The following is a 27,870-nucleotide window of genomic DNA, read 5'->3' as shown; positions in this document are numbered from 1 at the left end:
CAGAATACTGTTAACTCTAGAAAAAAAGGTGTACGGTAAGCATTACAATCAGAGTACAATATATCATCTAGCTCTGCAGAAGACAATATTTATGTAATTATAATAATATAAACACTGATCACTGATATAAGTACAAATTGTGGAATAATTAAATTTGATGGATGGAGAGTAGACGGGGAATGTGAGAGCTAAGTTTACCTCTACCAGGTAATGAGAAAAAACTATCACTCATCAGAATCCTATTCCCAGCTCTAAGGTACTCTAATGTGTGATCTTGTACAAATTGTTTAATTTACGTTGGTCTCGGTCTCTTCATTTATCAAATGGGAATAACATCTGCCAAGCCTTTTGCAGCACAACTACTGTAAAAGTAAAATGAAACAATGTGTATGGAAGATGTTGAGAAACAGAAAGGTCATCTTTCAGAAGAGGCATGGGAACCAGCAGCAAGTTCAAAGCAGCATTTTGGGGTCAAAGGAAGAGAAGAGGGATATGTGTCCAAATTCCCTAACCTACCACTTCTTTGAAGGCTAAACTGCACGGGCAAAGCTAAGAATTTCAAGAATGCTATGATCCTTTGCATTAAAAAAAAATTCTCTTTTCCCTTAGAAGTAGAAAGACATGACCAGGCCTGGCTCCTATGGGTAATCTAGATTAAAACAATCTCCTAGCTTGTTTTCTGGCCTCTAATCTCTCTTCCCACTAATCTCTCTAGCTAGCTTCACATTCCTAACCTAACTCTTTATCATCTTATCCATGGATCAGGGACCTATAATGGCTCCAGATCCCTCAATTTAGGTTCTATCTTCTCTTCATAAAATTGTATTCGTTTCTTTGGTCCACTCTGATTTTTCTTGCCCTCTTCTAACAGTTCAACTTAATTTTTTTTCTTGGATGTATAACCAACAATTAACTCTTAACACTTGATTAAGTTCTACACTATCTTTATAAATCTTGACTCCCTCGGACACTCCCACATGAGTTCTGGAGAACAGCAAACATGTCTTTTACTTCTCCTAAGTGCTAAGGACAGTTCTATTCGGTGGTAGGTATAAAAAAACAAAAATGAATGGAATAGAAGTTACTTAATCTCTTTAAGATTCTATTTCTCTTCTCTAAAATGCGGATAACACTTTACAGAGATGTTTAAAAATGATATATGTGAAAGACTAGCACAATGTCTAGCATGTATCTAGCATTCACAAATGTTTGCTAAATCTAAATGCTAAAATGTGTATAATATCTATCTTATATGATTGGTGGGAGGATTAAATAAGGATGTGTCAACAATTTTAAAACCGAAACACCTGTGAAAGGCAAAGAATTATCGTCATTAAAAAGAACAACATAAAGAAACAGAATGGAAGAGGAAACTAGCAGAAAGCCAGCCCAGCAGCAGGAACCCACATGGGAAATATATAGTGGATTTAATAAGATTTCTGGCCTCCAAAAACCTTCTTTCTTGGAGAAGCTGAATGAATACCTGAGAAAGTTTTTGCCTGAAGAAGTGAGATCCTAACACATAAGGCCAGATGCTCTTCCAGAGTGTGCTTCAAAGGATGTTCTCTGCAATTGACCCATTTAAGGTAGATTTCCTCTGGTCCAGAGAAGATCTCTGGTAAAGCATTTCCAAGTGGGCTAATGCAAGAACAAGCCTCAATGTACAGTTTCAGAGCTCTGAGACATACTTAATGTTGAAGAATAGCTCAGAACTAAAAGTAATCCGTAAAATAAAGGAGGCAGACCAAAGGTAAGACCCGTCAGCTCTGCCATTTGGGTATTTATCTGTACTAAGAAAACTTACTGGGGCTGCAGCAGTGTGAAGAACAGACCACCACCACCCAAAACTAGAAGCCCAGCAGCAGCTCTGGAGAAGAAATTATCAGAGCTTGTGCCTCTTGCAGAGATGTAGAGCAATGTAGCAACTCATCTCTCAGCACAATACCCTCTGCTTATGTTCCAATTAAAAAAAAAATTATCCACTGAAAGCCACCAAGAGAATGTAAAGAAACTGACACTATATATCCCTTTGCCTCAGTCCTATGAGGCCATCTTAAATCCCTGTTCATCCAGAAAACTGTAATTTTTTGCTAAAAATATTGTGTAGGATTTATTACTTCTTTTATTCTTATAATCTGAACTGCTTTTATTAAGAAGACACTTAAAGACAGGTAGATCCATCATCACACATGAAGCACTGGCCTGTCACTCAAAAAACTTGGATTCTTGTCCAGTCTTTTCTAAAGACTTGCTGTGCTCTCTTTGACAAGGCACTTGTCCTTTTGCTATTCTCGTTCTGGGTCTCTGTTTTCCCTATATTTAAAATGAAGAAGTTAGATGAGGTGACCCCAAAGATCTTTCCAAGTCTACAAACCTAAAAAATCAGTCCAAACTGGAGCCATCATTGTCAAGGAATCTACACTAAATGAAGGGAATAACTTCAGGATCTGCTAACATTCTAAGATTCCTGCAGAGAATTATAATCATTGACAGCCTAAGGATTGATTTGTTGCTTGGATCTCCTGCCCGCTTGGAGCTCTCCAGGGTACTGATTCCATCTCTGGCTGGCATCTGCTCTCCCAATCCTCTGGACACAAGCATGTTTCCAAATCCATCAACCACCCAGGCAGAGGTGTGGCACAAACATATGCGCTGCCCAGTGGACATATAAATAAACAAAAGAGAAGAATTTCGTAACAGAAAACATCACAGGACGCAAAAAAAAATTAGTTCCAAACCATGGTTTTCATTCAACACCTTCTAGCCACTTTACAGGAAGTACTGTACCATTTCCTATACATCACCCAAGCCGTCTATAGCATTCTGGTACTAGACTTGAACCCAGATCTCTCAAGCTTCAATCTAATGTTCTTCTCACAATTCCTCTCTGCTTCTCTTTTGAGCCCCAATGTGAAATTTCCCAAAGTTATGCTAAACCAGTAAGAATTCAGACTGTCTTACGTACCATACACCTAGCACAATGTCCTGACATACCCTAAGTCTTCAATAAGTTTTTGTAAAATGAATGATAAAGATGGGGCCATGAACATTTCTAAACTTCAAGTGCCTCCAGTCTCATCTGCATATTCATAAACGCTGACAATCCCTTCTTATACAGAACTCAAAAAGATGGACACACAAGCTCCCAGAGCTTAAGTCTGCACGTAATTGCAAAATTAGTAAACCAGCTGACTTAATGACCAAAAGCAGACACTACTATGTTGATTGCTGCAATTCTAGTATAGTGATTATGAACAGGGGTATGGAATTGGACAACCTTGGATTTGAACCCCAGCTATCACTTAGAAGCTGCATGACTTGGGCATATCATTTACCTAAGCCTTACTTATTTGTAAAATAGAGGAAATATAATTTATACCCTCATAAGACTGCTGAAAGGATTCAACGAAATACTGTATTAAAATACTAAGTAGGCACTTCCTTAGACTGTCCTATTTACTGTGTAACTGGCACAATGCCTGGCACACAATTAATGCTCAATAAATGTTAGCTATCATTATCATCTTTATAATAAATCACCAGATTCTATAACTAAAATGAAGACTTTTCATTATATGTGAAAAACAGTCTCAAAAGAATGCAAAAAAACTGTAGTTAAAAAATAATGAAAAAAAATAATGAAATCTCATACTATCCTCATGGGAAAGTAAAAACAATGCAAATATTGATTGCCTCATTTAAAAAAGGCACACAGAGGCTAAATCTTTCACTTGGGATCACAGAAAATGCTCAATCCACTAGAGACAAATAATGGGCATTTTGCCTGTAAGTCAGAAGCAAAAGGCTGGAATACACAAGTGTGTAAACTGTATGTAATCAGGTACCTAGGAAACTAAAGTATTCTTATACCAAGAGTTACTTGCTAATTTATTGAACCTCCTTAAATCTGAATGCCTTACCGCAAAAAGCATGTTAATAGCTCTCTTCTAATTAAAGAACATTCACATGCTGCCTCCTTAATATCCTACAACAATCAAATGAGAAAGGCATCAGAACTTACCCTCCTATTTTACAAATGAAAGCAATCTATGTCTTAACAAATCCTCCAAATGATTCTGATGCACACTAAAGTTTGAGAACCACTACCTCAGTCCATTGCTCCTTTCCTATCTTCTTCTGCCTCTCGATTCCATGACCTAGTATTTCAATAACCTATACTTCCTTTGCCTTTCATCCTTTCTACCTGGTAAAACCTCAAAAACCCCTGATAAGCTCAATTACACACCTTCTCCAAATATGTCCCCAAGTTGCTGAGGAATGCCAAAACACACAACACTGCAGAAAGGCACCTCAACAAGGCCTTTGTCGATAAATCATGTGTTTGGTCAAAAGACAACGGTGATTTCAAATCTTATTCATTCCCTTCAAATAGCACCCCTTCCTTCTTCCTTCTCAGTAGATGACCTAGCCTCCTACTTAACAAAGAAAATAGAATCCACCAGATGGATACATCCTCAACTTCCCACCATTCGATCTACACAACTTTCTGTATCTTCCATCCCTCTGTACATTCTCCTCTATCCCTTCTGTTCAAATAATAAGTCAGGTGGCCCTCCGCTAATCTAAGACCAAAACCACCTGTTAGCTGGACCTCATTTCCCCTTTCTCTTAAAGGAAACTCACGTTTATAAATTACTCTTCTCTCCCATCCAAGTACTAACCAGGCCCAACCCTGCTGAGCTTCCAAGATCAGACAAGACCGGGCGGGGTGCCTTCATGGTGGGACTATATTCAATATCTTGTTTTACCCTATATTGGAAAATAATCTGAAAGAGAATATATATATGTATAATAATCACTTTGCTGTACACCTAAAACTAACACAACATTGTATATCAACTATACTTCAATTTAAAAAAAAGGTCTGGGCAAAAAAAAAAAAATTACTCTGCTCTCTCCATATTATTTACCTTTTCCTTAGGTTAATTATGCCACATAATTGGTACCTTAGTATTTACACATGCAGTCATGAAAAAAAGAATAAGGCAGTTCTTTCTGTCCTCGTAGTCACAGAATACAATACACTTTCCTGAAGTTCAAACCCATATACCTAACTGCCCAAAGTCATCCTCTACTTGGATGTCTCATAGGCACTTGAAACACATGTCAAAAACATGTCTAAAACAACACTCATCCTCTCACTCTAAAATCTGTTTCTTCAGGCTCCTCCAGTGCTCCTCATCACAGTAAATGGTTCCCGGATCTACTCAGGTGCCCAATCAGAAACCTATCAGACATACTTTGCTACCTCCCTCTTCTTCATCTCACATCCAATTAATCATCGAGACCTGATAATCTTATCTAGCAAGTATTTCTTATATTATTCCACCTCCTTCCATCTCCACTGCCACTATCTTTGTCCAAGCCACCATCATCTCTCACCTGGGCTTCTCAAAGCATTTTAATGGTTTCCCAGCATCCACATTTCCCCTCCTCCAATCCAGTCCCCACTAGACAGCAGTGAGGACAGTCATTTCAAAAGTAACATCTATCATGGCTCTCCTCTATGAAAACTCTTATAGCATCCCATTTCTATTAGAATCAAGTGCAAAAGCCTTAACAAAGCCTATAAGCCTCTGCATGATCTAGCCTCTGTTTACTCCAGTTTCATTTCATGCCACCCTCCCCCTCCCTGCATTCCAGTCACACAGGGATGTGTTTCTTCAAACTAACTAGGCTCTTTCCCTTTCCCAGATGTTTTTTCCCCTCAGAACGTTTTCCTCATTATTTCCCTAGCCAATTCCCATTCACCCTTCAAGTCTCAATTTAAATGTAACATCCTCAGTGAAAAATTTTCCAACTCCTCAGATTCAGTCAAGCCAATTTTAAGCCCCCTTGTCCCAATTTACCAGATTTATTCATTCAATAAATATTTATTAAGCACCTAAACTGTACCAGTTGCTGTGCTAGGTGCAGAGACTATAATTGTGACGAATACTGATAGTCTCTCTCCTGATTAAATTTGTATACTAGTGGAAAATATAATCAATAAACAAATAATTATTTAATTACAACTGCAATAAATACTACTGAGGAGAAGTACAAGAGTGCTTTGAGAATGAATGTCTGGTAAATAGGGGAAGGAATTCAAATCCAGATCTTTTGAGTCCAAATTCTATGCTTTTTTCCTGCTACGCTATGCTATAAATAGAAGCTTCACTTTTATTTCTAAGCAAACTGATTTTAACTTTTTTCTCAACTCCAACAGATTCAAAGTTTATATCGTTCTGGGAGGCCGCTCTGAGCTCCCCTCCAGTCAACATGGCAGTACTAACTCCACAGGGCCCACAAATCAGTTCCCTAGGAACACTGTTCTGGAGACTATAGTTGGGTGGGGAGTAAATAACACACAAAAAATGTTACAATACAGTGCAGGGCTCTGTGCAGAGGACTATGGGAACACAAAAGATGGAAAGACTAATGTTGTTTGGGCAATAACATAAGTGAAAGTACTCTGTAAAATGTAAAACATTACTCAAATGATTGTTATTAGTGGTGGTGGTCTCCCTAAGTAATGTAAGCCTCCAAGGACAAAAAAAACACGAACATACCCACTCAAATAGAAAAATAGCATAGCCACTTAGCCCAGGAAAAAAACGTGAAATACATTTCTCCTCATTCATTCTTAGCATCTCATTTTAAATCACTTTAAATACAAAACTCTTATTTGCAATAAAGGGAAAATTAATTTATGCATTTTGCTTTTTATTTACTCTTTTATTGCATCAGAAAAATCTTAAAATGCTGAAAGTCCTAATTTATTATAATCATATCTCAGTCATTAAGCAGTCACTGAAGTTAAAATTAAAAAAAAACAAAACCACTAAAATATACTAAATGTAGTAAACTCCCTCTAGATTTCATGTTTAGCACAGATTTTGTTACACCACAAGTACCGCCCCCTGGTAGTGGTACAGTGGAATGACACTGGGTGGAAAGGGGGCTGTGACTCTAGATTACAAGGAGCCCAGGCTGGGAACCCCCAGACCACATAACCTTTAAGGCACACAATTACAGATTTTTAATTACTCTGTCTCTGCCACTTCTTAGCTGCATGACCTGGGGGTACATTTCTTAACCTGTCAATCTTCAATCTCCTCACTCATAAAATAGGAATGATATATACACCTGAAACATTGTAAATCAACTATACTTCAATTTTAACAAATAGGAATGATAATTGTACCTATTTTATAGGGTAACTGTGAGAATTAGTCACAGATGGTCCCCAAATTATGATGTTTTGACAATTTTTTGATTTTACGATGGTGCAAGAACAATACACATTCAGTAGAAACCATACATCGAATTCTGAATTTTGATCTTTTCCCAGACTAGCGACAGGTAGGATGCTCTCCCACGATGCTGGGCAGCAGTAATGAGCCACAGCTCCCAAAACCAGTCAGCGACAGGAACACGAGAGTAAACAAATGATGCACTTACAACCATTCTGTACCTAGAGACCATTCTGTTTTTCACTTTCAGTATAGTATTCAATTACATGAGATATTCAACACTTTATTATAAAATAGACTTTGTGTGAGATGATTTTGCCCAAGTGTAGGCTAATGTAAGTGTTCTAAGGACATTTACGGCAGGCTAGGCTGTGATGTTTAGTAGGTTAAATGCATTTTCAGCTTACAATATTTTCAACTTACCATAAGTTTATCGAGATGTAACCCCATCATAAGTCGAGGAAGATCTTTAATATATGTAAAGAAATTAGCACAGTGGATAGCACACAACTAGTACTCAATAAACATTTGCTCTATTATTCTTACTCTCTCTTTCAGCTCTAAAGTCCCATGAATTCCATACACCTAATGCCATAAAGTACAATAAAATATAGAAAACCTGTTTATAGGTATTGTTCTTATTCCCCAATAGCAGAAATATCTGTAGTTCATGACAAGAACCACAACCAGGTAGACTTATAGTTAAATGGGATGCCAAACGCTCATCTAGAAACCTCAGTGCCTCCACATATTTCCATAAAACTAGATGATCATGACTCAAGATAAAGAGAGCCCTCCTATTTTAAGGGGCTCTAATGTTTAACCAAATGTCTTCATTAGACTCCAAATATCTCATACCAATTCGCCTAGTTCTCTCCTCTGAAAGAATGGAAAACCATTGCTCAGAATTTTTTCGACAGAGCAAGATAATTATAGACAGTTACTAAGTTTTCAGTCATATTTCTGGAACCCTTTACTTTCCCACAAAGATCTTATTTCAAATCTTTCAGTACCCTAATTATTCATGCAGTGGGAAAGACAGAATGAAATACAATATTCCACCAGGAATGTGAACAAGTTTGACTTACAGAAGAATTCTCATTCTTTTTTGCCTTTGCTCACGTCATTCATGTTCATGCCTTACCTCTCTTCTCATCTGAATCCTACCTATCCTCTATAGTCAAAATTATACTTCTCTTCTGACCCTCTGATTTCATTCCACCATTTGATTTTGTGAGTTGAACAAGATAGCTATCAGCATCAGCACCCTAAAAGAGGAAACTAAAACTCAAGAGGCTAAAATATGTGGTCCAGTTTACAGACATGATAAGTGACAATGCTATCATTTTATAAATCCACGGAAATATCAGTAGTCAGATTTAACAACAGGGAAACACAACTTAGTAGCACCAAGAACATCCAGACCACCAACCTGGGTTATTCCAATGGAAAAAAATCTAGTTTATTTCAAACAGGTATCAACATAGAAGTAAATCTACCTCTTAATGAGCCCAGTGTGCTCATTTTAAAGATACTAAAATAAAGGCTCAGAAAACCTTGTTTGTTTTTTAATAAATTTATTTATTTATTTATTTTTGGCTGTGTTGGGTCTTTGTTGTTGCATGTGGGCTTTCTCTAGTTGCGGCGAGCGGCGGCTACTCTTCGTTGTGGTGCACGGGCTTCTCACTGCAGTGGCTTCTCCTATTGTGGAGCGCAGGCTCTAGGCACGTGGGCTTCAGTAGTTGTGTCATGCAGGCTTCAGTAGTTGTGGCTCGTGGGCTCTAGAGCACAGGCTCAGTAGTTGTGGTGCACGGGCGTAGTTGCTCCGTGGCATATGGGATCTTCCCGGACCAGGGCTCGAACCCGTGTCCCCTGCATTGGCAGGTGGATTCTTAACCACTGCGCCACCAGGAAAGTCCTGAAAGGCTTGTTTAAAGTCACCTTTTCAGGTGACTTGCAAAAGTAAACTAGGCAAAAACAAAATTACTAATTCACATATATGAAAAGTCCAGGTTTTGAGTCCAAGAGATTTTAGGAGTTCAGAGGATCTGGTTGCTTTTCATCTCTGTTTTGGCTTCATTCCCAGGCAGAACTTCTCCTGAGGACCCCAGTCTTACATCTTCCCAGGTTCATATCCAACATAAAAAGAATACATACCTTCTCTAAAAAAAATTGATCAAAATAGATCCAAACTGAGATTGCTGCCCATTCCTAAATCAATCTCCATGATCAGAAAAATATAATACTCTAATTAGCAAGGCATGAATCACATGTCCATCCTTGAAGCCAGGGGTGAAGTGGGCTCTGCCCAAAGCACAAGACCTGAGTTCTAGGGAGAAGATGGCTCTCCAGAGGAAAATCTGGACGATGGTATTAAAAGAAGGGGAAATGGACACTGGAAGGCAAAAACAACAGAAGTCCACTATAATCATATAAATAATTACACTCATGTTTGGGACCAGAACTTGCACTGTGAACCCCACGTCAGTGTTCTTTCTCTCATGCTACGCTACTCCTCTAGAGGAAGAAACTATAAAAGAGGATCTCAACCACCTCTAAGCCTTGAATTATCTGAAGCTTAAAATGTTGTGCTTTGCTTCTTAAAAGCTATTTTCATGAAAAGATAGCTTCACAAAACTCTCCTGGAAATAAGTCTGCTCCATATGGAGAGTTTCAGCATCACTTTTCAAGATTATCTTGGCCTTATGATCTACTTCGCATCTATACCTGGCAGGACCAGCCATCTAAAATAGAGGGTAACCTATAAGGTTGAATATTAGGGGAATCAAAAGGCTCCCAACCCAGACCTCTACCTCAATACTTGTTAATATTTTAAAAAATTCTACCACCAAATTCAATTGGATTTGGAAGGCCTATCAGGGGCTACCAGTTTTCCTAGAAAAATACAGACATCCTAGGAAGTAAAACACCATTAATTTACTCACTCAACCAACATTTAATGAATGTGAAGCAAAAAACTAGGCATTTTGGGTATTAGAATGGGCAAGAAAAACGCTTCTTTTAGAGAAATTTGTAGTTTGGGAGGCAGGCATCTAACATGATTATAACATTGTGAAAATGCTATGATAGACCTCTTAAAAACGTATTTAGAATACAGCATAGCAACACTTCAGAACAGAATTAAATGAGAGTCAGCGGACAACAAGGCCCAGTGAGGGTATGAGGTACACAAGGATAATAACGTCACTGAAAAGGAAGACAGGAAGAAACCAAAGATGAACTCTGCCTTCCAAAAGTTGGCACTGGAACCTGAAAACTGGAGAAGAGGGAGAAGAGGAAAATAGAAATCCAACTAACAGTTAATTTCAGATGTTATGAGTAAGGATTCCCAGTACGTAACATGGAAGATATAAAAATCAACAAGACAAGATCCTCATCCTCAAGAAGCTGACAATGTACCTGGGAGAGTAAGACATAGACAGAAATCACATAATAAAATATAGACTATGATAAGCATAATAAAATTCAGTAGATAAACTGTTATGGAGTTTCAGATGAAAGAGAGAAAGAAAGAGAGAGAGAGAGAGAAAATTATTAGGTAAAGAGGAATCTCGGGAAGTTTCATGAAGGCTGAGTGAATATGTAGGTAAAGATGTTGGGGGAGAGAGGCTAAAACTCAGGCCCAGAAGAAAGGTCATATGAGATTTCCGGCCCTCTTTTGACTGATCCACCAATCACATCTTTAACCAATCTAGTACGGATAGACCATCACAATTCAGTGCCCAATCACTGTGAGGACCGCAAAGTAAGTTCCTCAGGCAACCAACAGAAGAAGAAAGTATTGATTTATAGCTGAAAACAGAATGATAGAATATTTTTGAAACATGAGTTTTCTATTTTATCTTTCTGAATCTTATTTTTCTGATAATAAAATATGGATAAATAATCCCCACCTACATAAAGCTGTTGAGAGATAAAGTAAAATAACATATTATAGTACCTAGAATAAGCCTGGTATATAAGAGACTTTTGGTAATCATTTTTTCTTCCCTTCTGTATTAGTTTCCTAAGGCTGCTGTAACAAATCAGCACAAACATCATTGCTTAAAACAGTCAAAATTTATTCTCTCACAGTTTTGGAGCCTAGAAATCTGAAATCAAGGTGTTGGCAGGGCTATGTTCCCTCTGAAAGCTGCAGGGGACCATCGGTTCCTTGCTTCTTCCAGCTTCTAGTGGCTATCAGCAATCCTTGCTGGTCCCTGGCATGTAGCTACCTAGCTCCAATCTCTGCCTCTAACTTCACATGGCCTTTTCGTCCCTGTTTCTCTCTGTGTCCTCTCTTCTCCTTATAAGGACACCAGTCATTGAATTTAGAGCCCACCCTAAATCTAGGATGATTTCATCTCAAAATCCTTAACTAATCACTTCTGCAAAGACCTTATTTCCAAAAAAGGTCACATTCTAAGGTGATGGGTAGATATGAGGGACACTATTCAACCCACTACACCTTCCTTCTTCAGATCCATTTGAGTCTGAAACATTCATAACATCTTTTATAACTGTCTAGTTCACAGGAAGACAGCGCTTTTTCATTGCACTCCCAGCATATTTCCATGGTATTGAATAACAATGTCTACAAATCCCTTAAAGAAAACTGGGATTTTAAGAAAACCTGAGGTAAGTTGGCATTTTCAACAGAACTAAAAACTTGGACTCCAGTTCTGTCTACCAGTTAGCAACTGTGAGACCTTGGGCAAATTATATCAACTCTTTTTTGTTTTTTTAGCAGTAAGTTATTTTTATTCCTTTTAGTTCACCTTTTTACCCTCTAAAAGTAATACATAATTAAAGAATTTATGAAAATAAAAAAGCTGAAAATAAATCACCTGTAATCCCTAAACAAAGCTTATTTTAACATTCTTTTAATGTATTTTTCTTATTTTTTTCTAAGTATGATTGTATTTTTACCAATGCAATAATACTAAATGTGTGATTTTATTTTTTTTTTGTTTTTTCGGAGTATAATTGCTTTACAGTGCTGTGTTACTTTCTGCTGTACAATGAAGTGAATCAGCTATATGTATACATATCTCCCCTCCCTCCTGGACCTCCCTCCCCGCCCCCATCCCACCCATCTAGGTTGTCACAGAGCACTGAGCTGAGCTTCATCTCTTTAAGAGTCAATTTCTTCATCTTTAAATGGGAATATCACAAAGTTTCTGGAAGAATTAAGTGAGATAATAAATGTAAAAGCATTTGTAAACTCTAAAATAATATACAAATACTAGTTATTACTTACAAAACTTTCAGTGTTTAATAATTTAACAAAATGTACTGACATGTGCCCAGCGCCACCTTAAATACCATGGGGAAGAGGAGGAAACATGGTCCATAACTTCAAAGGGCTCAGAGTCCAACACTAACATACAAATAACCATTATGAAACAATTTACCACTACATTATTTAGAAATTACTATATATGGTTGATAGAGCACAGAAGACGGTGATCGATGCTAGCTTGAAGGAGGAAGAAATTGAGCTAAGACTTATAGGACTTACAGGTAGGTGGGTTTTAGCTAGAGAAGCAGGCCAGATATAACACATTTCAAAGCTAGACAGCATGCCTAGACTTGATGCAGAGCGGCAGCTACTAGAGCTACCTGAATGGAGAGTGCCATGATGAAAGTAGGCTTTCAGGGAAAAAAGCCTGGCAGCATTTGTAGTCTAAATTGGCAGGGGAGAGACTAAAGGCAAGGACACCAACTAAAAGGCTGTGGCCCTAATCCAGCACATGTTCATCTTCACTGGGTGCTAAAATCGTGACTGGCAGCAAGATCTGTCATTTTCGGAAAGCTGTTTACATCTTAGGCAATAATTCTAAGTCTCTCCCAGGGTTTTTTCCTATGCTGACCTCACTAAACCAATCATGGACTATATAGAAGCTTTCAATTCACATTTCTCATAATCTCCAGGCAGAACAGAAGCTTGGAGAACACACAGGCAATCCAATTCAATGTAAAAATCCTCCCTAAAGCAACATGGATTGGGGGAGTCATCCACCGGGAGTTAACAGCCTCTGTTTAAACACTTCAGTCTAAGAAACGTCCATTCCACCAAAGCCACTGTCCCTGCAAACAATAGAGGTCAGATATCAATACTCAGCTCCTTGCCCAAACACTTGGTCTGCCTGAGTCCTGGGCAGCTCTTCGTCCAGGAAGGTTAGAGTTTGCCACTGCTAGAGTAGAAGGAGAAATAACATGATCCTGCAGCTTTTGACAGAGATTCAAGCCATCCCCAATAGTGGCTGCCTGCAGGGAGGCAGGTCTGAGTCAGTCAGTCAGGCTGTGAAATCCTCACTCCATCTGCTCTGAGGGAGCTGTCTGCCAAGTTTGGTGCCTGGACACATGAGCTCCCACTCCAACACCTACCACTTTCTCCCCTGAGAAACAGAAACAAAATCTGTTTCAAAGCTTCATTTTCTTCTCCTCTTCCCAAAGCTTAGCTCTAGGAAATTACCTTTTAGTTTTAAGTCATGGAAGCAAAGAGAGAAACATATATTCTCCTAATAACTCTAAATGGGCAAGATCACTGTAACACGACATATATTAAGCAAAGGCTGCCTGGCATTAGTTCCTTGCTGGGACTTGATTCTCTTCCTTTATTCTTCCACCTGTTTTTCTTTCATCTCCCCCTTTTGTGAAGAAATATTGGATATATTTTAAAATGTGATGTACAGAGAAGTTATAAAGCCTACTAATAAAAAGAACACTCATGGATCTACCACTCATTTTAAGAAACAGAACCTACCAATACCATTAAAGCTCTCTACCATACCCTCCTGCCTCACCTTGGCTTCCACTGGAAGTAATCACTATGCAGAATTTTGTGTTAACCATTTTTCTCTCATATTCATCAGAACTAGATTAATTTGCTAATCCGAAGACCTCCTACCTCCAACTTTTCCACTCTAAAGTCTACTTTCACTGCCTTTTCTGTCTGCAGCTACACACTTGCCAGGCAATCTCTCATCAAATTCCAATCATCTTTGGAAGCTGAATCCCCATGAAATACTAATACTTGGTAATCCAGCTGTTGAACACCCAGGGAATCTGTGTTCCCCAAACACGGGCACAAATCTCCCAAATCAGCAACTGGTGTCCCAAATCGGCATACTTTATAGTTAATCATTCCATACTTATTATTATTAACTAAGTATACAATAAGGATTCCAGGCTCCCCCAACACCAATGGCCACCTGGTTAATGTGGGCATTGCTAAAGGCCCAGAACGTCACTGTACAGCTTACATGTCATCCACACTACAACACTAACTACTTACGGGCAGGAAAAGTGTCTTCTTTAACCCTGAGGCTTAAAGACGGTTTTCATTTAAGGGTTAGGGCCTGATCCTATCTGCTATCAAAAAAGGGTGGCCATACAACCAAGAAAATCTTGTATTTCTTTCTATGCCCAGCCCTTCACCTTATATAAGATCTCTAGCCTATGATTATACCCACGACGGGTCCAGTTCTGTTATTACACACATAAAACTAGCTTTATAACTTATAACACACCTTCAAAAAACCCGCTGCTTTATCTGGCTATTTGGCTCTGCCTTACTTCTTTTCCTTGCAGTATCAATCCCTACTTAAGAGAAGATAAGTGCTAAACCAAAACAAATTTTTTTTTTGCCTCTTTGTTTTCTCATCTGCAAGACAGGGACACCACTACCTAGAAGTTTAAATAAGAGAGCATACATAAGGCCTTTAGCATGGTAGCAGCACACAGCAGTTGGTAAAATGTGAGGCACCTTCTATTTCTCTCTGTATAATGTCAGATCTACTAAAAACACTTTGCAAAAAGCTCCAGCTACAAACAGTATACTAACAAACCAAATCTAGCAATATATAAAAAGAATTATATATAGCCAATATTTTATAATAATTATAAATGGAATACAGCTTTAAAAATTGTGAATCACTCTGTTGTATATCTGAAACTTACATAATATTGTACATCAACTAGATCTCAATTTAAAAAAAAAAACACCTCAGGGGGAAAAAAGGATTATATATGATGACTAAGTGAGATTTATCCCAGCAGTGCAAGGTTGGTTCAACACATAAATATCAATATAATACACAATATTAATAAAGGACAAAACCCACATGACCATAGACACAAAGCATTTAACAAAACCCAATACATTTTCATCATAAAAAACTCTCAGCAACCTAGGAATCAAAAGGAAATTCCTCAACTTGATAAAAGGCATCTATGAAAAAAACCACAGTTAACATTATACTAATGGTGAAAGACTGAAAGTTTTCCCCCAAAGACCAGGAATAAGACAAAGATGTCTGCTCTCTCCACTTTTACTTAGCATCGTACTAGAGATTCTAGCCAGGACAATTAGGTAAGAAAAAGAAATAAAAGGCTTCCAGATTGGAAAGGAAGAGGTAAAACTACTGCTATCTGTAGATGACATGATCTTGTATATAAAAAATTTCAAGGAACACACATATACACACACATTCTATTAGAGCTAATAAACGAGTTCGGCAAGGTTGCACGATACACAGTCAACATAAAATATCAGTTGTATTTCCATATACTAGTAATGATGAATTAAAAAATTAAGAAAACAACTCCATTTATAACAGCATCAAAAAGAATATAATTATTGGTAACAAATGTTTAAAAGGAAGACTACTGAAAACTACAAAACATTATTGAAAGAAATTAAAGAAGATCAAAACAAATGGAAAGACAGCAGTGTTCATGGACTGGAAGACTTGATAGATGCCAATATTCTTCAAATTAATCTGCAGATTCAATGCAATCCTTATCAAAATCCCCATTGCCTTTTCAAAAGAAATTAACAGGGAATTCCCTGGTGGTGCAGTGGTTAGAACTCAGTGCTTTCACTGCCGGGGCCCAGGTTCAATCCCTGGTCAGGGAACTAATATCCTACAAGCCACATGGCACAGCCAAAATAAATAGAAATAAAAATAAATAAAAGAAATTGACAAACTGACCCTAAAATCCATAAGAAAATTCAATGAACCAAGAATAGGCAAAAATCTTAGAAAAGAACAAAAATAACAAAGTTGGAGAACTCACGTTTTCCAATTTCGAAGCTTACTACAAAGCTACAGTAATGAAGACTGTGGTAGTGGTATAAGGATAGACGGTAGATCACTGGAATCCATCTCATCAACAGAATAGAACTGAAAATCCAAATATGAATCCATAATTCTATAATGAGCTGATTTTTCAACAAGGGTGCCAAAACAATTCAATGGGGAGAGAAGAGTCTTTTCAATGAATGTGCTGGGAAATATAGATATCCACACATGTATAAGAATGAAGTGGGACTCCTACCTTATACCATAAAATTTATACTTATAAAAATTAATGCAGAATGAATCAAAGACCTAACTGTAAGAGATAAAACTATAAAACTCTTAGAAGAAAACAGGTGACTTTGAATTAGGCAATGATTTCCTAGACATATACCAAAAGCACAAGCAACAACAGAAAAAATAGATAAACTGGACTTTATCAAAATTTTAAAATGTTGCTTGTGCTTCAAAAATCACTATCAAAAGTAAAAAGATAACCCATTAAGTAGGAGAAAATATTTGCAAATCATATTCTGGTAAGGTACTTATAACTAGAACATATAAAGAAAACTCTTACAACTCACCAACAAAAAGACTCAAACCAACCCAGTTAACCCAATTAAAAATAAGAAAGAATTTCAATAGGCATTTCTCCATATAAGATATACAAACAGTCAATAATCACATGAAAAGATGCTCAGCATCATTAACCATTAGGGAAATGCAAATAAATAACACAATGAGATACCACTTTATATACACTAAGATGGCTAGAATAATAATTTTTTAAAGTACAATAACAATGTTGTCAAGGACGTGGAAAAAAAATGGAACCATCACGGGACGTCCCTGGTAGCGCAGTGGTTAAGAATCTGCCTGCCAATGCAGGGGACACGGGTTTGAGCCCTGGCCCAGGAAGATCCCACATGCCGCGGAGCAACTAACCCGTGCGCCGCAGCTACTGAGCCTGAGCTCTAGAGCCCGCGAGCCACAACTACTGAAGCCCACACGCCTAGAGCCCATGCTGCAACAAGAGAAGCCACGGCAATGAGATGCCAGCGCACTGCAATGAGACGCCTGCACACCGCAATGAAGAGTAGCCCCCCCTCTCACCGCAACTAGAGAAAGCCTATGTGCAGCAACAAAGACCCAACGCAGCCATAAATAAATAAATTTATTTATTTTTTAAAAAATGGAACCATCATACATTACTGGCGGGAATGTAAAATGGCACAGCAAAAAATAAATAAAAATAAAAAATAAAATGGCACAGCAGCTTTGGAAAACAGTTTGGCAGTCCCTCAAAGAGTTAAACATAGAGTTACTCCTATTCCACTCCTGGGTATATATGTAAGAAAACTGAAAACACGTTCACATAACAACTTGTACACAAATGTTCATAGCAGCATTATTCATAATAGCACAGAAGTGGAAAAAACCCAAATATCCATCAACTGATGAATGGATAAATAAAATATGGTACATCCATACAATGGAATATTACAAAAAGGAATAGAGGAATAAACTTCCATTAAAAAGAACTAAGTACTACTAAGTGCTCTTTATGTAGTTCTTTCTTATGTCCATGCTACAATGCGGATAAACCTTGAAAACATTATGTTAAGAGAAAGAAACTGGACGCAAAAGAAGAAAAAGTCACATGTTATATAATTCCATTTATATCCAATGTCTAGAATAGGCAAATCCATAGAGACACAAAGTAGATAAGCAGTTGCCTGGGCCTGCGGGAAGGGGGTTTGGGGAATGACTGCTAATGGGTATAGGGTTTCTTTTTGGAGTGATGAAGACATGGAATTAGATAGTGGTGATGGTTACACAATCTCATAAGTATACTAAAACCAATGAATTTTACACTTCAGAAAGGTGAATTTTATGGCATGCAAATTATATCTCAGTGTTTAAAAAGAGCCCCAGCTACATATCATATCACTCTCTTGCTTCCTACTCTGCCTCACACCTGGATATTATCTAAACTTACCACTGGCCACAGAATAATGTGTTTCATTCCCAAAGTGAGGAAAGTACTAGAATTGCTTTAACTCTTTACACTCTATACTTTATAAGGCTACTCTTCTGATTAGCCTTTAGTGTTGATTCTCCAAAGCCTCTTTTCTGGCTCTAATGCCTAAAGGCCCCCCACCTATAATTTTTCCATCGAGCTACAAAATTGCTATGACTGTATACGCACAATTATTCTGCTTTCAGAGTCATGAAATGGACAAAACATGAGTTTTGAATTCAGACAAAGATTCAAATCCTCACTTACCACTTTCCAGCTATATGCAACTTTGGGGAAGTTACTTAACTATCTTTTCATATGTAAAATGGTGATAACACCTCTTTTAAGGTGCAAGGAGTCAATGAGGTAATTTATGTGAAGTGCCTGCTCATAGTAACTTTTCAGTCAATGTCAGCTCACTCCTTCTCACTATTTTGTAAAATGAATGAAGGTGACATTGGCCCCAACTGGGCAGATACTGTGCCCCAATCTGAAACCTGTCCTCAACCAGGATAGGACTCATGGGATATAGGGACATCTCAAGGGCACAAACGAAAAAAGAGGGCAAATGGGTGAGACACCCTTCATACATGTTTAACTGGGAACCTAATTCCTGACCTAATGCAATTCATAGGCTCATTATTATCAGGCTCTGAGGCTCTCTAGGCAGGGAGACGAGTGTTTGACAGGAGAATGAAAAGCCACGCTGCTCCAATTACCACGAATGTAATACATTACAAATAAACATACGCTTCCAGGGACAGAATGAGAAGATCCATTATGGAGAAGAGCTGGTAAGTCGGAGCCATAAGCCTGACTCTAATTTTTCACACAGGAGGTAAAATTACAATCTTCCACTTCCACCCGTGATGATGAGTTTAAATGGAAAGGACACCACTGAGTTTATCACAGTGTGGAAAGTCACTGCCCAGCAGCAGAGCCTCCCCCACCCCTCTACCCTTTCGTTTTACACAAGTATTACACATATATATCCAGCACTCTGAGCCAATTAAGAAGAAGAAGTTAATGTAGACCCAGGCCACCAAGGTTCCCTCTATTCAGAGTCACTTCTGAGTATGTGAGCATCACCACTGCCATAGCTCCTGTGCAGAAACACTGCTGTGTGGATCAGGGATCCTGAGTCTAAAGGAGCCCCAAATGAATGAAGCAGGGCTAATTCAAATGATACGTACACTTCTTCATTAGCCCTCAAATGTTCAAGTCCCTTTACAAAGAGGCCTCATCGCCTAGCTTTCCTCCTTCTTCCCCTTTCCATCATATACAATATCTATACCAAGAACACAATATTTCCAAAATAGCAATGTTTTTTCATGCCTTCCTGCCTTATTTCTCTACCTGAAATGCCTTATCTCCCCAATCTCCTAATCCACCTAGTGAAACTCTACTCTTCTCTTAAGTCCAGCTCAGATGCCTCCTCTTTGGTGAATCCTTCCCCAACCTCCTACCCTAGGCAAAATTCATTATACCCCCTCCATTCCCTCACAGTGGTCAGAGGAAAGCATGACCACAGAGGAAAGATGAAGCCTTGTATACATATTTTTTTTTAAATGTAAAGGGTGAAAATTTTGCTCATTTCAGTTTTGTCACTCATAATCTTTCATAAGGTTTTCACAAAGTGATACACTGACTTAGTAGATATCACCTAGTCTAGTGTATTTCAAGCATGTACTTGTCATATAATCTTTCACTTTAAAATCTCAGGAGGAAGCTCAATACATACACAACAAATAAAACCAGAGCTGCTCTGTTTATAATAATATACAGAGGATTCAAAGTATCTTCTGCTTGAGTCTTCCCACAGTAAACCTTAAGGACGGCCCATGTAACCACTAACCCCAGTCCAATGAACGCCCTCTTTCTACAAATTAGAAAACCCGTGGCTTCCCTGGTGGCACAGTGGTTAAGAATCCACCTGCCAATGCAGGGGACATGGGTTCGAGCCCTGGTCCAGGAAGATCCCATGTGCCGAGGAGTAAGTAAGCCCGTGTGCCACAACTGCTAAGCCTGCGCTCTAGAGCCCACAAGCCACAACTACTGAAGCCCGCACGCCTAGAGCCCGTGCTCCGCAACAAGAGAAGCCACTGCAATGAGAAGCCCCCCCGCCCCACAGCAATGTAGACCCAATGCAGCCAAACAAATAAAATAAAATTTAAAAATAAATAAATAATAGAGAAAAAAAAAAACCTTTACAAATTGACAAATTAAAAAAAGAAAAAAAAAAAAAAAAAAAAAAACCCGGGTCAAGAGCAGGTAGATGTGATATTCAAAAGCATACAATTTAGTGTTAGGGTCAGGACCTAGGTCTCCTGCCTTCTAGCTCTTTCTATGATATGTCATTCCTGTCTTCCTAGTCTTGAGAGGGACAAAAGCTACAGGAAGAAAGCTGGTAAGAGAGAGAAATAAGAGGCTTGGCTAGGGTTAAAAATTCCATGGGAGCTTCTTCCGTCATCCTGCCAGCTGGAGCAGAGGATGTGCCAGTATAATATCTACCTTGAGACAGTCTTAATGACCAGCTGCTGAGTGATTCAGTGGGGAAGCAGAGAGGGCGCAAGGCGGGGGAGGTGCCTGGTTGGGAGGCTGCTGTTTACAGCGTCAGCTAAGTACTAAGTCTCAGAAGGGGGCTACCTATATGATGGGACTTCAGGGTCCCCAAGAAGAGCCTCCTCTAACCACCAAAAAACCGAAAACACCGCACTGACAAACTGCAGTTTTATGTGATGTCATTGTTTGGATTCAAGCAGATTTAGATTGGATTCTAGACAGCAAATATGAGCTGCCGAACCTGTGAGTCTCAGTTCTGTGGCCTGTAAAATCAATGTGATAACACTGATCACACAGTTTACAGGAGTATTATCTTCATTAAATGAGACAATGTAAGTAAAAGCACCTAGGCAGTATCTGGTATGTGGCAGGCCTTCAATAACCAGTACAGTCAGCCTGCTGTATCTGAGATTCTGCATCTGCAGATTCAACCAACTGGGGGTCAAAAATATTTGGGAAAAAAATTCCAGAAATTTCCAAAAAGCAAAACTTGAATTTGCCATGCAGCAGCTATTTACATAGCATTTATATTGTGCTAGGTATTATATGTAATCTAGAGACGATTTAAGGTATACAGAAGGATGTGCATAGGTTATATGTAAATACTTCACCATTTTACACAAGGGAGTTGAGCATCCATGGACTTTGCTGGGGGGGAGGGGGGGCTGGAACCAATCCCCTGTGGATACAGAGGGAAGAATGTAGCTCCTTTCTTCCTTTATGCTAGATATAGCCCTCTCTGTTCAAGTTTCTTATAACATAAAAGCCTTTGAAATTTAAAATACTATAATACTGAGTTATTATGGACTGAATCTTTTTGTCCCTTGCCAAAATCCATATGTTGAAGCCCTAATCCTTAATGTGATGGTATTTGGAGATGGGGAGTTTGGGAGGTAATCAGATTTAGATAAGCTTGTAAGGATGGAGCCCCTATGATGGAATTGGTGCCCTCATAAGGAGTTGAAGAGACCAGAGCTCTCTCTCTCTCTGCCATGTGGGGATAAAGACAGACGGCATCTACAAGCGAGGGAGAGGACTTTCAACAGAACTTGATCATGCTGGCACCCTGATCTGGGAGTTTTAGCCTCCAGAACTGTTAGAAATAAGTAACTGTTCATTAAGCCACCCAGCCTATGGTATTTATTATAGCAGCCCAACCTAACTAAGACACAAGTATTGGTGAGGAACTCTTAAACTCTGCTAACAGCAGTGGAAACTGGTAAACTCTGTAAAACTCTATAAAGTACTTGGTAGTATCTACTAAAGCTGAACTTGCATATGCCCTATAACCCAGCAGATTCTACTCCTGGGTAGGAAATATAAATATAAAAAAGAGCTTATATTCACCAGAAGACATGTAAAGGAACTGTTCATAGCAGTATTATTCATAGTTGTTCCCAAACTGGGAACAACTTAAGCATCCATCAACAGCAGAATGCATAAATAAATTGTGATATATTCATACAACGAAATACAAATGAGCACTGAAAAAGAATGAACTAATTCTCCATACCAGAAAACAGAAAAATCGCATAAACATGATGTCAAACAAACGAAGCCAGACATAAAAGAGTTTGTACTGATTCTATTTATAGAAAGCTCAAAACCAGGCAAAATTAACATATATTGAAGGAAGCCAAAATAGCGGTTACCTGTTGGGGAAGGAGAAGTAATGACTGAAGGGGGATATAAGCTTAGCAGGTGCTGGATATGTTGTATATCTCGACTTGGGTCATACTTTATACTTTGTAAAAACTCATTGAACTATTAGTATTTGTGCACTTTTATACTTCAACTTTTAAAAAGTTTACAGGGAAAACAAACCTCTGGGAGATATAACAGACTGAAGGTCATAAGGTCCCAGAGCTCCTTCAGCCTGGGACTATACTCTCTGACATCCTTGTACCCACTCCTTCTTTTCCACGGCCACGGTCCTATTAGAAGCCTCCAGTCTCTCATAGATGGAAAACGAAAACATGCCTCTACATTGGTCTCCAGCCCTGCACAAGTTCTTCCTCCTCCCCATTTTCTACAGTGTCCCCAGATAAACCTTACTAAGCACGGCATTGATCAAATCACTCCCCTGTTCCAAAACCCTCACTATTCCCCACTGACTACCTCTGAGTTTTGCATTCAAGGTTGTCCTTATTGGATCCTAATCTACTATTCCAGGATCAGCTCATGATTCCTCCATATCTTAACCCACTGCCTCAATCAAATCACTTACTGCCTCTGAACACAGCCCATGCTTTTGCCATGTTCATGTTGTTTTTATTCTTCTTTTTGCTGTGCTTCATTCTCTAGGAAAAGGACTTGGGCAGAAAGAAACTAATCATTTGGTAAAGTGATAAAAAGCTTAACAAAGTCTATTCAGTCCCTAAAGCTACCCAACCACATCCTCCATCCTTCCTCACTATTTCCTTGGCGGGAAAATAATACTTTAGAAACTTCTATTTCATCTTCAAATGATAAAGATTGACTGCAAAATATGAAGACTAAATCTAGCTCCTGGCAAAAAATAAAAGTAACTTTATCCCTCTGCTCCTTGGTTACCTACATGATGGTGATGATAACAATGATTTTTTTATCCACATAGCACTTTAGAGTTTACAAAGCACTTTTATAACCTACTTTATTTAAATAAAGTCTCACAACAACCCTGGAAAGTATGCATTCTCATCCACATTTACACATAAGGACACCAAAGCTCAGGTGACCGCTAAGATTACATTCCTGTTCTCATATTCCTGGGATTCTCTGCAATAGATGAGGTTTATTCTTGACAACTTCCTACTACTCTTCTGAGCATCTCTCTCACCCCCTCTCCACTCCTCCATCACCAGGTATCTATTTTTTATTCCACCCCTATAGAGTATTGCTCTCGTACTGTGGTTATAATCTCCGATATGTTGCCTGAGACCACCACGGCATTGATGGTATTTATAAATCCTAGAAGTATTTATAAATTCCAGGAGGTATCCTTTACGGGTATTTATAAATTCCTAGAGGCCTCCAAGATTAGAAAGTCATTGAGAACCAAAGAATGAATTTTAAATGGTGAAGATGTGAGAATGATATTTAGAGAAGGAGACTGTCCCAAGAAAGTCATATTCCTTCAACAATTTTTTGAGGCCTATCATTGGCCAGGCTGCTAAATGCTGAGTCAAAGAGTAAAACATGGCCCTTGCCCTGAAGGAACTCACAGCCCAGTGCAGACCCCACAGGTGTCAGTCCTACACAGAGTACTGACTCTAGCTCAAAGAATCTGACCCTTAACGTCACAATCACAGAAGTTTTTTGTCAAATTAGAGCAAATATCCCCAAGAAGACATTCTACGCAGTTACCCATTCCTCTTCATTGACAGTGAATATCCCATTCAAAATCAAACTGTCAAGTTAGCAAATCAACCAGTAAAATGCCAAAAAAACAGAGTAATCATTTCACATAATATATTTATAAACAAACATTAGGGAAAACATTCAACTCATGTGTACTCGTAGAAATACATGGTAAAATAGCCAAATACTGCTTTCATACCTATCATATCAACACTTAAAAAGATAATACTGCATGCTGAAAAGTGAAGTGAATATAGTTGATGGACTGCAAACTGGAAAAACCTTTTATAGGAAGCAATATAGCAGTATCTATCAAAAGCTACATATATCATAATTTTTTTTTAAGCAACCCTCAGAAAGCCATAGCCCCAGTGTCCCAAAGGCATTCGAAGTGTCAGTGATCAATGTGTCCTGCAATTCTCATTAATTCTGGCAACTAATTGTGTTCTTCATTGAGGTTTGAGCCAAGAGATCCAACGCTAAGAGTCATATTATCATAATCTTTGATCAAATAGTTCATTTCCTGAAAACTGAGAATGCCTATGGTATTACTACGTAATAATGTTGAAAAATTGGAAGTCAACAGTTCTCTAATAGAAACATAATTGAATAAATCATGGTACAACAGTTATTAAAATACATAATAATTATTAAGACTATATGACAATATGTAAACATTATTTACAAGTAGAAAAACAAAATATGAAATTATAGCTAGACAATAATCACAACTATGTAAAAATATGTCTGCATTTGGACAAATATTAGAAGAGAATGTAAAAATGTGACAGCAGCTGCTCTATTGCTATGGTGAAATTATGAGACAAACATGTTCTATTTAAGACTTCGTTTAATCATGTTGATATAATAATAAATCATACTTCATTACACTGCTTGTTTAATTGACTTTCTTCCCAAATAAACCATAAGCTTTGTGAAGACAGGACAACGTCTCTTGTGTTCAGCACTATAGCACTAGTTCCCATGGAATACTTCATGAAGGAATTAATGAGATAAATGGGAAACCTCAAAATAATCCCCAAGAAGGAGAAAGGAAGTAGACCAGTAAAAACAAAGGTGGGAACTCCCTGGCAGTCCAGTGGTTAGGACTTTGCGCTCTCACTGCCGAGGGCCCAGGGTTCATCTCTGGTCGGGGAACTAAGATCCCACATGCGTGAGGCCAAAAAACCCAAAACAAAACAAAAGGCTGATCTCTATGCCTGTTTTTAAGCTCTAACTATGGGAAAAACCAAATCAACTCATTGAAGAATCTCTGGGAAGTCTTTCTTCCCTCAAGGCCACCACCCAGACCTTTGCTCTTGAAGGGTCTGGAGAAAGGCACAGGTTCTGCCAAGTGGACACAGCAGCAGGGTGCTTCCATGATATTCAGGGAACATGAGCAGTCAGAAGGGACAGGAGCTTCACATGCTTTCTCTACCCCAAACTCACTGCCCTTTGACTCCCAGAATCTTGCAAATAACTATAGTTGGAATTAAGGGGAAGAGGGAGGGGGCTGTAGCGAGAGGGACCGGCTATGTGGAAAAAAAAAAAAAAGCCAGAAAAAAATTGATCGGCAGGGAACAGTCTTTTTAGTAGGAACTTAAGTCTGATGCCACCCTGAGCTCTGGCTAAGAAATAGGTTTCCAGGTACAAAAGGATAATAAGAAGCTTTAAAGGAATTGAGCTCTGGAGTGAAAATCCCCTCTCCTGACAACTTAAAATCAGTTTGAAATACACCAGAGGCACCAGAAGGACTCTAAGTCGTCAGAGTATTATAAGCATTAACAAAAAACACATAGGGAAAGGAGACAATCTTTAAGTTATTTTTCAACCAACCTACGCAGCACCTGTCACAGACCATACAGGCACTTTCCAGCTTAAGCAATTTCTTATCTGTTCTTGGTGCTTTGAGGCAAAAGGATCATAATTGATTAGCGCAGAGCTCAGAAAGTTTAGCTGCACAGAGAAAAGGGGCACTGAGTAAGGAGAAAAGGGTACAGAGAAAGAAGAATCTCGATTTTACATACAGCTCTACCTATTTCATGTAGTAACTCTAAGCAAACCACACTCTCTCTGAGCCTTGGTTTCCTAATCAAAACAGGCAACTATACCAACTTACCTCGCAAGGTTAAGGTGACAATTAAATTAGATGATACATGCAAGTCGAAGTATATAATAAATTATAAAGTTTTACTTAAACATGTGACCTAATTACAGAATCACACATGCTACAGTTTCCTTCCAGGATGAAAGTTCAGTTCAGTGCATTTTTCAACCTGATCTGAGTGTGTAAGTAACTCATCTGGTGGCTACAGGAAAACCAATCTCATCCCTCTTTGCCAAGTTTTTTCTTTTAAAGAGTAGACTTTTCATGTGGGTGCGGGGCAATAAAGAATGATTCTCTTTTTCCCCCAATCTTAATGCTAAAACTGTACTATTCATTACTTAGGGTCAGAGAAGATTTTCTATTTTCCAGCTTCTTCTATGAAAATGCAAAAACCTGTGAAAAGGGATTGCCAACAGCCATTAACAACTCACACTGAGCAAAGATTAACTCAGCCTGCTGAAAATAAAAAGCTAGGAAATAAGGATGCCAACAACAATCTGGCCAATTCCCAGGAACCTCTGGATTTCAAGAAGGTTCCAACCACCAACCACTAAAATTTCCCCCCAATTCCCATATTGCAGCATCTAAAAATCTCTCAGACTATTTCTTACACTGAAAAACAAGACCTCATGTCCCAATTTTGTTTTAGAAAATATGTTCACCTCTGGAATGGGTCCCAGGTCACAGGAGTCCATGGACACAGAGTGAAAGGCATCAGTGGGGGGAGAAGACACAGAAAAGTGAAAAAACAAAATTCACCATTTCCACAGTTCTGACTAGAATCAGCAGCCCTGATACTAGGGAAAAACCTATTTTCTCCCCCAAATTTCTACTCCTAATTAACTAGAAAAACTGCCCATGATAATACTTAAGAGGAAATTAAGTGGGGAATTCTTCCTCATATCTCCTCTCAGTCCCACCTGTTGCTACAGTTTCAGTCCATACATATTTAAATCTGTTGTGTATGTTAGAGTTTGCAATCTGACCTCACAACAATCCTATGAAGAAAGCAGGGCAGCTTTTATTACTCCAACTTTAAGGATGAGGAAACTGAGATTCAGGGAAGAATAGAAGCTTGCTATGGCTGAATTAAACCCAGACCTTCTGACTCCAAATCTCCTGTGCTGTCCAAAACACCACGATGTTTCTTGAGGTCTTCTGGTTCCAGTTTTGCCAGAGAAGATAAATACCAGTCCCATCCTTCCTGTGACCACCTTCCATGGCTCTATTCACTGGCTTTTTGTGTCAAATCTAGCAGTTTCTGCAAGAGAATCCCAGGGTAGCACTAAAGGGAAATCATTAAACTAAATACCCATGGAAAACAAAGTTTAATAAATGGCTGGAAGAACTAACATTATTGTTCACTTAATACAAGCTTCCGACTAAATTAGCTCACCATCTAGCTCTATGGCACCTGCAACTCAGTCTAGGAAGCCCACAGCAAAATACAGAAGATCCAAAGGCAGAGACCTGGGTGGGAGTCCTAACTCTGTCACTTCC

The 27,870-nt window shown here is 38.6% G+C and overlaps 1 protein-coding gene and 1 pseudogene across 1 annotated transcript in view; both read right to left on the bottom strand.

The window, feature by feature from the left end:
* Window positions 1–27,870, bottom strand: part of SYN2 (synapsin II) — a 159,592-nt gene that overhangs the window by 122,691 nt on the left and 9,031 nt on the right. The window lies entirely within an intron of this gene.
* Window positions 24,610–24,751, bottom strand: LOC149748317 (5.8S ribosomal RNA; annotated as a pseudogene).

The sequence above is a fragment of the Delphinapterus leucas genome, chromosome 10, assembly GCF_059928025.1.
Source record: "Delphinapterus leucas isolate spDelLeu-1000000601 "Yukka" chromosome 10, BTC_Dleu_Yukka2, whole genome shotgun sequence".
Classification (NCBI taxonomy): domain Eukaryota; kingdom Metazoa; phylum Chordata; class Mammalia; order Artiodactyla; family Monodontidae; genus Delphinapterus; species Delphinapterus leucas.
This window is presented reverse-complemented; position numbering and strand designations above follow the sequence as displayed.